Here is a 12830-nt window from a genome sequence, read left to right as displayed (position 1 = left end):
GGCTTCGTGTCATCCTAGGAGTGGCCTCCATTCAAAAAGTATTTGCATGGGTCAATAGCAAGGTGAATAGGGGAAGTAGTTCATGGTACGATTAAATATATACGATATATTGATCTTAACTCTCATGTCACTAAGAGTTCACACTGTAAGATTCATGCTTGGCTTCGTGTCACCCCGGGAGTGACCTCCACTCGGAAAGTTTTTACTTGAATCAATAGCAAGGTGAATGGAGGAAGTAGTTCATAGTAAGTGGGTAAAGGATATGTGTCAACATGTCCTGCGGTCTTTTCCATTAGTTTGGACTGTGAGATTCCTATGTTGCGCCTACTGTCATTTTTAGTCGATATTAGCTAGTCGCTAATCACGGCTATCCCCTTGGAGGGTTGTAACATAGGATTCAGAACAACTCAAACTTCAAAAATAGATAGGATTTCTTAGGTCCATTTCTAACTTTCACTTTCCAATTCAGTAGCATCGTTGCAGCGGACCTATGAAGTCTGAAAATGGAGGGTTACACTTACAAAATTACTAAGTGTAGTAAGTTCTTGACCAAAAATGGTAATTAAATAACTATAGAAATGAGAGTTATTCTAGAGATAGTATTTAGTCAAGAATGTCTTGCTTTAGTGAAAGAGTATTTGACTGCCCCTCGATAGCACTTATTCTAACTTACTATAGTATCGTTGCAAATAAATAATAAAATTTGGGTACATTATTACTTTTGCTAAAATTGAATTGAGTTTAAAAGAGATTTACTAATTAGAATTTGTTTGAAATTTCAGCATGTCAAATTCTTCAAAATTACATGCTTCGAATTTAGTTAACGGTCATAACTATTCAACATGGAATTCAAATATATTAACAGACGATGATTTGAAATTTGTTTTGACAGAGGAATGTCCTCTATCTCCTAACTCGTCTTTAATGAAAAAAGTTTTGAATTTCATAGATGAGGATACAAAAGTAGAACGACAAAGTAAATATGATTTCATTATCATTGAGACGTGCTTAGTGGAAAATGATAAAAAGACCTGGATAATAGAATCAAGTGTCGCTAATCATATATGTGCTTTCACTCAGGAAACTAGTTCCTGGAGACAACTTATAGAAGGCGAAGCTGAAGGATCTCGTTGAAGAGAACCTTGAGCGGAAGCAGGATCATCCCAATTCCCATTTTTTATAGAATAAAAATTTTACAAAAAAGAAAACATAAATTATGTATTTACATAAATCACAGCATGCTCAAAAAAGTTACTTAGGGTTTCAAACCCTTACTTTTGAAGACAAAACTTCAAGATTTCTTCGAATTGATAACAATCACTACCATAATGGCGACCTTGGTATTCTCAGGTAGAGAACCCATGAGTGGTGGGCTCTGACTATTGTGGAATAATGAGGGAATGATTTGAGAGAATAGAGGAGGGAAAAGATTTTTTCAGAAACTTACAGAGAGAACTTTTTTTTTTTGTTAAATAATGTATATCTATTTCTGATTTCCTTTCTTGTAGTCAGATGTAAGAGACTCTTTCTTATCAAAATGCTCATAAAACATCAACCACCCACTTACGTGGGTTGAGAGAAAAGAGGGGAGTGAGTTGTAACCCCCTCCTTAATTCAAAATAAATGAATTTTAATATATAAATAATAAAATTAATTTATATAAAATAAAATTTTAATATATATAAATATGATAACTAACTTATCATAATATATATATTAAACTACATGTTATATAAAATATAACTTATAACCTATAGATTAAATATTGTATCATATACAATATAACCTATAGTTTCTTTTCTCTCCAATATGACATTTAATATAAATCACATTTATAATAAATTTAACAATTATGAATCCAATTCATATAATTAATATTTGAATCTTATTCAAATATTTATTTTCTCTTCCAAATTCTATAATGTATCAAATATATTATAATAATTATATCATATATAATTAAAATAACTTAATTATATCATATATAATTAAATACCTCAATTAATTTGAATAATTTAAATTAATCCAAAATTCATTCTATTGAGCTACCAAGGAGACCTCATGGATCTGTAGTTTGAAGCTTCAAACAATACATGAATAACTAATCAAACTGTTTAATTAAATTATTCACCATACGTTAACTGTCGGGCACTCTACTAAAGACCAACGGTTGCACTCTTCACACTACAGTTATATTTTTGTGTCCATTGGAAATAACCAATCAACGATATGATGACCCTTCACAAATTGCTCATAAGTACTGTTGGCCATACCATTTTTCCCCTGAAGTTACATCTAACTCCTTAAGTACCACTAATCCCTTTGATGAACAATAGATTATAGTCCAACTATGACTAAACCCCTCTCGGGTTAGGAGAGGGTGTGGCACCATATTGTTCAATCTCTGGAATCAGCTCTTAAGGGAGCAATTTATCTACTTACCTCAACCTCGGAGAAGGAGTGAATTCCTTCTTATTTAGTTGTGTTCCCAGCTACCCAATCAAATGAATCCCCAAAATGGTAGGCTTATTGAGTTGGCGATCTGGCCACTCTTACCCATGCAAATCAAAGGACTACCCTCATAGGCAGGAGTTCACAACTCACTCAGGATTCAGGTTATGTTACCTATGGTTATCCTGGTGAAGTGTAAGTCTTTAATATGAACGACGTTATATATTGAGACTAAACATTTCGTGGTCCAGTCTTATACAAACTCCTTTGTATATAATATCCCTACTCACATCTGCTAGATTTAGGAGAAGAAGAAGGCTAAGGCCAAGGCAAAACAAGGTAAATATGATTTCCTAGTTTTGGAAACTTGTTTAATGGAGAATGATGATTCTGCCTGCATTATTCACTCTGGGGCCACTAATCATGTTTGTTCTTCTTTTAAGGGGATTAGATCCTAACGGCAATTTGAGGCTAGAGAGATGACGATGCAAGTAGGCATCGAGCACGTCATCTCAGATGTGGCAGTAGGATGCTCCAGTTGACTTTACAGAAGAAGTTTATCATTTTGAATGATGTTTATATAGTTCCCGAATTAAAGTGGAACTCAATTTCTGTAAAGTGTCTAATACAATGTAAATGTACTCTTCACTTTAAATTGAATAAAGTGTTTATTCATAAAGATTGTGTTGAGATTTGTTTAGCAAAACTAGAAAACAATTTGTATGTGCTAAGGTCGTTAACAATAAGTTCCCTCCATAACATAGAGATGTTTAAAACTGTCGTGACTTAAAATAAATGACAAAAGGTTTCTCCTAAGGAAAATGCCCAACTTTGGCACCTTCGATTAGGGCACATCAATCTTAATAGGATTGAGAGGTTGGTGAAGAATGGATTTCTAAGCGAGTTAGAGGAAAATTCTTTACCAGTGTGTGAATCATGTCTTGAAGGCAAAATGACTAAAATACCTTTTACTGGAAAAGGTTATCGAGTCAAAGAGCCTCTAGAGTTAGTGCATTCAGACCTTTGTGGTCCGATGAATGTGTGAGCCAAGGGAGGCTATAAGTATTTCATCAAAGGCTTTGAGGTTGCTATAGTGTACTCGAATGATGCGATACTACGATTCTCTTCCAAAATGCAAATATTTTTCATTTATCCTTCAGTTATGAAAACTGAATAAAACCTCCCACTTCGCGCACGGTTAAGGAGACACCACAACCAATTATCTCATAATTTTTTTAATTATAAATAAATATAATAACTAACTTATCATATTATATTTATAACCTATAGTTTCAATATCACATCATATGAAATATTTAAACCATAGTCCTTTTCTCCTTTCTTTGATACAAATAATATTTATATCATTTTTCTCCAATTAATGTATCTCACACATCATGAACTATATCATATATAATTGAACTAGTTTAATCATATCATATATAATCAAACTCACTCTTTTCAATTTGAACACTTCAAACTGACCCAAAAACTGATTCTCAACTTCAACCTATTAAGCTACCAAGGGGACCTTATAGACCTATAGTTTGAAGCTCCAACGGTATGTAAATAACTTATTAAACTCTTTAGTCACGAGATCCACCATCCGTTACCTGTTGAGCACTCCACTAAAGACCGACAGTTGCACTCTTCACACTACACATATATTTTTGTGTCCATCGAATATAACCAGCCAACAGTACGATAATCCTTCACAGATGCCCGTAAGTACAGCTGGGACAATTTACCATTTTGCCCCTATAGTTATATCTAACTCCTTAAGTACCACCGATCCCTCTAATGAACAATACATCATAGTCCTACTATGAGTGGACACCTCTCGGGCCTTGCGAAGGTGTGTAGCGCCACATCATTCAAGCCTCGAAATCAGCCCTTAAGGGAGCAATCTATCTACTTACCCCTGCTTCAGGGAAGGAGTGAATTCCATCTTGTGTAGTTGAGTTCCCAGCTCCCCAATCAAACGAATCTCCAAAGTGGTAGGTTTGAGTTGGCGATCTGGCCCTCGTACCCATGCAAATCAAAGGACTGCCCTCAAAGGCAGAAGTTCCCAACTCACTCAGGATTGAGGTCATGTTACCTATGGTCATCCTAGTGAAGTGAAGTCTCTATCTTGAACGACATTATATAACTAGACTATACGCTTCATGGTCTGGTCGTATACAAACTCTTTTGTATAGGACACCCCCGCTCACATGTTTCCACATGAATAATCAGGATCAGACCATTTGTAGCATGTCACAACATTTGTAACTATCTACAAAGCGGGCCGCATCCGTAGTGTCATCAGGATAAGGTTTCCCTCCTATAGCCATATACTACAAACGATTTTGGTTATCACTTAAGACATGATCCACTTGTATGTCTCAACATACATGCTTAAGTTACAACGACAACCAGGGATCTTTGTTTATTGGTTTGTGGTAAATGCAAATAAAACATCTCATGTTTTATAGACAACAATGAAGAAAATATCTCGTATTATTACACCACAAGCATTTGTTCAATATAGGTGTTTACAAACTACAGGACCCAACGAGAGTTTAGGGCATCAATCCCAACAGTCTATACATGAATGATCAAGATCAGATCACTTGTAGCACTTTACAACAATTGTAATACCTACAAAGCTGACCATACTCGTAGTGTCACTAGGATAAGGTTCCCAACCTTATCCATCTATATAGACCATTTAGGTTATCACTTAAACATGATCTACCCGTATGTCTCTACATATATGTTTAAGCTACAAGATAACCTTGGATGTTAGTTTATTGGTTTGAGGTTAATGCAGCTAAAAAAATGGAATAAAATATCATATATTTTATTAAATAAACAATGAGTTTGTTTAAAACATTTATAAACTATAAGACCCTACGGGATTTAGGGCATCAACCCCAACAATCTCCCACTTAACCTAAAGCTAGTGGAGTGTACAATATAGTCAAAATATAAGGTACAAATCTCCCATTTTCCCTAGCCGAGACGTGGCCTATCCCATAAACTCATACTCTACAGATGACCCTCAAACTCCTTAGCCGTGAAGACCTTTGTAAACAGATCAGCAACATTGTGCTCTAAATCTATACGATCGTGTCCCCTCAATGCATAATTTCTAGGATGAGATGATACTTTCGCTCTATATGCTTCCCACGCTTGTAACTCCTAGACTCTCGGGAATTAGCCACAGCACCACTATTATCACAATAAAGTGTGATGGACTTTGACATGATTGGAACGACTTCCAGATCAGTCAAGAATTTCCTAAGCCAAACAGCTTCCTTAGCAACTTCATAAGCCACTACATACTCAGCCTTCATGGTGGAGTTAGCGATGCACCCTTACTTAGTGCTTTTCCAGACTACGCCCCTCCATTAAGAGTGAACACTGATCTTGATGTGGATTTCCTAAAATCCTTATCAGTCTGAAAATTAGAGTCTGTGTATCCCATAAATATCAAATCCCTAGAACCATACACGAGCTTGTAGTCCCTCGTTCTCCGTAGATACTTGAGGATGCTTTTAACGGCGGTCCAGTGATTGAATCCTGGATTAGATTGATACCTACTGACTATCTCAATTACATAGTAGCTGTCGGGTCTTGTACATAACATAACATAGATCAGGCAACCCAAAACCGATGCATAGGAGATCCGTCTCATTTCCTCAACTTCTTGAGGTGTATTAGGACACTTTTCCTTAGACAACGTAACTTCGTGCCTGAAAGGCAATAAGCCCTTCTTGGAGTTCTACGTTGAATATTTGACTAATATCTTATCAATATACGAAGCTTGAGATGGAGATAGAATTTTGTTCTTTCGATCTCTAAAGATCTGAATACCCAAAACAAAATGAGCCTCTCCCAAATCTTTCATTTGGAATTGGGTTGCTAGCCAGTTCTTAACCTCAGTCAGTAGACCTACATCATTCCCAATGAGTAGGATATCATTGACATATAACACTAGAAAAACTACTGAATTATTGATGATCTTCTTGTATACACAAGACTCATCAATGTTTTGATTTTAGCCATAAGATTTGATCGCAGTATCAAACCTTATATTCCAAGATCGAGATGCTTGCTTCAGTCCATAAATGGACCATTAAGCTTGCAAACCTTTTTCTCTTGACCTTGGGTTATGAATCCCTCTGGCTACTCCATGTAAATGGTCTCCTCAAGATTGCCATTCAGAAAGGCAGTCTTGACATTCATCTACCAAATCCCATAGTCATAATATGAGGTAATGGACAGGAGTATTCTGATAGATTTAAGCATGGCAGCAAGTGAGAAAGTCTCATCATAGTCAACTCCCTTAACCTAGGTATAACCCTTTGCCACTAATCTAGCCTTGAAAGTTTGCACCTTTCCATCATCATCTCGTTTCCTCTTATAGATCTATTTACAAACTATAGGTTTAACCCCATCAGGTTGATCTACAAGATTCCATACGGAACTGAAGTACATAGACTCTATTTACAAACTATAGGTTTAACTCCATCAGGTTGATCTGCAAGATTCCATACGGAACTGAAGTACATAGACTCTATTTTGAGATCAATTGCTTTGATCTATTCATCTTTGTCAATATTTTCTATTGCCTTTTTGTAAGACAATGGACCCTTAACTTTACCATCAGCTACCATAGCCAGAATTTCAGTTAAACCCATATAGCATACAGGTGGGTTCTTAACCCTCCCACTACATCGAGGTTCTCTCAACACTAGAGGTGGATTTGACCTACTAGATGATCCTACTTTAACAACGCTTGTTGAGATACTAGGTTCTTCAACAACTCTTATTGAAGATTCAGTAGTTTCTTTGGAAATTTCATTCAACACAATCTTACTTCGCGGGTTGTGCTCCATTATGTGATTTTCTTAAAAAAAAAATAGCATTTGTCGATACAAACACTTTTTTTTCTTTAGGATCAAAGAAGTAACCATCTCTCGTTCCTTTAGGATAGCCTACAAATAAGCACAATTTTGAACGTGGTCCCAATTTCTTAAGATTAGCCTCAAGCACGTGTATTGGGAAACCCTAGATTCTGAAATGGCGTAAACTAGCTTTACGACCATTCCATAATTCCAAATGTTTTCTAGTAACACTCTTGGATGGAATGCAATTCAGGATGTATGTTGCATTCTCTACTTCATAACCTCAAAACTGTTGGGGTTGATGCCCTAAATCTCGTAAAGACTTGTAGTTTGTAAACACTTGTATGAACAAACGTTCTGTGATTTATAATATATGATATTTTATTCACATTGTCTATGAAATTTATGATATTTTAGTTGCATTAACCATAAACCAATAAACTAAAATCCATGGTTATCATTGTAACTTAAACATGTATGTGGAGACATATGAGTGGATCGTGTTTAAAGTGATAACCTAAATGGTCTGTAGTATATGGATAAGGTTGCGTACCTTATCCTAGTGACACTACGAGTATGACCCACTTTTTAGGTGTTACAATTGTTGTAAAGTGCTACAAATGATCTGATCCTGATCATTCATTATGAGATATGCGAGCGAGGATATTCTATACAAAGGAGTTTGTATAAGACCGGGCCACTAAATTTTTAGTCTCGTTATATAACGCCGTTCATAATAGAGACTTTCATTTCACTAGAATGACCATAGGTAACATGACCTTAATCCTGAGTGAGATGTGAACTTCTGCCTATGAGAGCGATCATTTGATTTGCATGAGTGATAATGGCCAAATCGCCGACACAACAAGCCTACCATTTTAGGGATTCTTCTGATTGGGGAGCTGGGAACTCAACTACACAAGATGGAATTCACTCCTTCCCCGAAACAAAGGTAAGTAGATAAATTGTTCCTTTAAGGGCTAATTTTGGGTCTTGAACAATGTGACGTATACCCTCTCTTAGCCTGAGAGGGGTTTAGTCATAGTGAGACTATGATCTATTGTTCATTAGAGGGATCAGTGGTACTCAAGGAGTTAGATGTAACTACGGGGCAAAACGGTATTTTGGCCCAGCTGTACTTACGAGCAATTTGTGAAGAGTCATCGTACTGTTGATTGGTTATATCCAATGGACATAGAAGTATATCTATAGTGAGAAATATATCTGTAGTGCGAAGAGTTCAGCTATCGGTCTTTAGTGGAGTGCTCAGCAGTTAACGGGTGGTGGATAATGTGATTAAAGAGTTTAATCAATTATTCATGTACCGTTGGATCTTCAAGCTACAGGTCCATAAGGTCCCCTTGGTAGCTCAATGGATTTAAGTTGAGAATCAGTTTTTAGGTTAATTTGAAATGTTCAAATTAATAAGAGGGAATTTAATTATATATGATATAATTAAGTTAATTCAATTATATATGATATAATTGATATAATATATTTGATACATTATTGTTAAATTCGAGGAACTAATATTTGAATATGATTCAAATATATTTTCTATGAATAAGATTCATAGTAATTAAATTTAATATAAATATGATTTATATTAAATGTTATAAAATAGAGAAAAAGAACTATGGTTTATATATTGTATTTGATGCAATATTAAAACTATAGGTTATAAATATTGTATGATAAGTTAGTTATCATATTTATTAATTATGTGATATCAAATTCTTTTTTCTCCATAACCACCCTTAGTGGGTAGTTATCTAATTTTTGTGGCAAAAACGGATAAATGAAATTTGATTTCAGAATTCCAAATACAGATAAGCATTCACGATAGATTTTCTACACGATCGATTCCTTTGAGAGACTAAACGATCGAGTAAGCTTGTCTATGCGATAGACTTCATCGTCTACACGATTGCGTTGTTCTCTACTCGATCGTCTTCTTCCTCCAAACTCTAAACTTCCCCTCCAATCAAAATTAGCCAGAGCCCACCATTCCTAGATTCTCGCACCAAGAATACCAAGATCACCAAGTCGTAGTGTCCTGTTGGTTCGAAGATCAAGTTTTTGCTTGCTGCTTGTTCAAGGAGTGTTCGAGTTGTTCAATGCATTCGTGAATGAGTTCGTTCAAGGGATTACTTGAAGAACAGTTCTTCAAAGGTATAGTCTCTTGATCCTTTGTTTTTATTTCAAACCATGTTATAACTTAAGTTTTATGCATAATCTATTCTTGTATGACTGTAAAAGTATGCGTTCAATCACAATGGGATTTGGACAATCCGCTTCCGCTCAAAGGTCCTCTGTAAACAAAGTTCCTTCAACTGATATCAGAGCCAGGTTATATTCTGATTTCCAAATTTTATTTGCTGTATTGAATTTCGTTTACAGTTTGGTGGGTTTTAAATTTCTGTAATGCACTTAAATGTTAAATGTTTATGGATGTTGTTGATGGACAATTTCGGGATAAGTTGTCTCTTTTAATGCTTTATGTTTAAGTTTACAAAAGTTAATTGTAAGGGCCCCAACGTGTTTGGGCATAATTTCTTGCAATCGAGTATGTATTCATTTAGAGTTTTGAGTCATTCGTGAAGAAGCTTTAGAAGCAAGAGTTGCAGTTCACTTCGATGGAGAAGACGAATCGGTGGTCGCATCGTGTAGCTTAAGCTAGACGATCGTTTATATTTGGCTATGTGTTCATGTAGAACTGTTATATTCGATCATGTAGCATTTGCTAAATGATCGTATAGCTAATGCTACGTGATCGTGTAAAGTGCTTACTCGATTGTGTTGTGTTGGCTACACGCGCGCTAAACGATCGTGTAGGCTATCATGTTCATCGTATAGTCAGTAGCTACATGCTCGTATGGTATACATACTCGACACTTGCTACTCGATCATATACACTATCATGCTCATCCCATAGTCGTTAACTACACGATCGCATGGCATGCGTTACTCAAAGTGCGTTGCACGATCGCGTGGACTTTCATGCTCATCATATATTCCTTAGCCATGAGATCATTGCTACGATCATTTACACTCAACACTCATTGCTCGATGATCAAAGGACTTGCTACACGATCAAGTGACGAGGCTTCAAGGCAGCTAGTTCAAGACCCGGTTCACCTATTCGAATCAGTTGACTCCAACTTTTGTAATAGTTTAGCATTTGTTTTCTGGTTTTGAGATACAATATCCCGATCCATCAACTTTTATTAAATGTGCATGTGATGTATGTTTATATTATATGCCATAATGTATTTCATATAGTTTTAAAACCCACCATAGGTTATGCATTTTTCATGCATCATTTTTATATTATAAGAATTATAATATATTAGTATGCATGATTAAATTACTTAAAGCACGAGGGATATGTGGTCACACGTCCCATTCCCACTTACTACGAACATTCTCTCCATTCACCTTAATATTGACCTATCCAAATGCCACCTGTAGGAAGATTGAAGGAACTCTGTTTACAGAGGACCTTTGAGCGGAAGCGGATCGTCCAAATCCCATTGTGATTGAACACATACATTTAAAGTCATACAAGAACAGATTATGCATAAAACTAAAATTACAGAATGCTTTGAAATAAAAACAAAGGATCAAAAGACTATACCTTTGAAGAACCGTTCTTCAAGTAATCCCTTGAACGAACTCGTTCACGAATGCATCAAATAACATAAACCCTCCTCGAACAAGCAGCAAGCAAAAACTTGATCTTCGAACCAATAGGACACTACCACTTGGTGACATTGGTATTCTCAGTATGAGAATCCAGGATTGATGGGCTCTGGCTAATTTTGGTTGGAGGGGAAGTTTAGAGTTTGGAGGAAGAAGACGATCGAGTAGAGAACAATGCAATCGTGTAGATGATGAAGTCTATCGCATAGACAAGCTTACTCGATCGTTTAGTCTCTCAAAGGAATTGATCGTGTAGCAACTCTATCATGAATGCTTATTTGTATTCGGAATTCTGAAATCAAATTTCATTTATTCGTTTTTGTCACGAAAACTAGATAACTACCCACTAAGGGTGGTTATGGAGAAAAAGAATTTGATTATCAAATAATTAATAAATATGATAACTAACTTATCAGATTATATTTATAACCTATAGTTTTAATATTACATCATATACAATATATAAACCATAGTTCTTTTTCTCTATTTTATGGCATTTAATATAAATCATGTTTATATTAAATTTAATAACTATGAATCTTATTCATAGAAAATATATTTGAATCATATTCAAATATCAGTTCCTCCAACTAAACAATAATATATCAAATACATTATATCAATTATATCATATATAATTGAATTAACTTGAATATATCATATATAATTAAATTTCCTCTTACTAATTTAAATATTTCAAATTAACCCAAAACCTAATTCTCAACTTAAAGTCATTGAGCTACCAAGGGGACCTTATAGACCTGTAGTTTGAAGCTCCAATGGTAATAACTGATTATACTCTTTAATCACATTATCCACCATCCGTTAACTGTCGGACACTCCACTAAAGACTAATAGCTGCACTCTTCGCACTATAAATATATTTTTATGTCCATTGGATATAACCAATCAACAGTACGATAACCCTTCACAAATATCTCGTAAGTACAACTGGGCCAAAATACCGTTTTGCCTCTGTAGTTACATCTAACTTCTTAAGTACCACTGATCCCTCTAATGAACAATAGATCATAGTCCCACTATGACTAAACCCCTATCGAGCCAAGAGAGGGTGTGGCGCTACATTGTTCAAGACCCAAAATCAGCCTTTAAGGGAGCTATTTATCTACCTACCTCTGCTTCGGGGAAGAAGTGAATTCCATCTGTTGGATTTTAGGTCATAAAACTCATGGTTTGTAAACAATAAAACTTATTCTAAAAATTCAATAAGTTTTTATTGAATATATGAATTGCTTATTTCGTTTTAGAAATAAATCAGATTAACTAAAAGATCCATGACTATTATATGAGTACTTGAACTTTATGCGGAGACATAAAAGTGGATCAGATTCGAATAAATAGTCAAAATGATTTATAGTATATGAATAAGATTGGGTGCCTTCTTCTGGTAACACTATCGGATGTGACTCACTCTGTAGTTGTTACAAGGAGTTGTAAAATGCTACAGACGATGTGATCCTAATTCGTACATATTATGACATGAGGAGTGAGGGTGTTCTGTGCAATGGGTTTGTACAAGATCGGACCACGAAATTAGTCACTCTTACTTTATAACGTTGTTTAGTGTTTAAGACTGACTATTTCAAAGCGATGACATAGGTAACTTGACCTTAATCCTGAGCTAACTATGAACTCCTGTTTATTCGAGATTTCCTTAGATTTTCATAGGTGAGGGTTGACTCAACAGCACCGACTCAATAAACCTCCATTTCAGGGTAAGAACGGGTAGATAGCTGGAGACATATAGGGTGCAAGATGGAATTC

The sequence above is a fragment of the Benincasa hispida genome, chromosome 9 (genome assembly GCF_027475165.1).
Source record: "Benincasa hispida cultivar pf3 chromosome 9, pf3_genome.v1.1, whole genome shotgun sequence".
Classification (NCBI taxonomy): domain Eukaryota; kingdom Viridiplantae; phylum Streptophyta; class Magnoliopsida; order Cucurbitales; family Cucurbitaceae; genus Benincasa; species Benincasa hispida.
Note: the sequence above shows the minus strand (reverse complement) of the source record.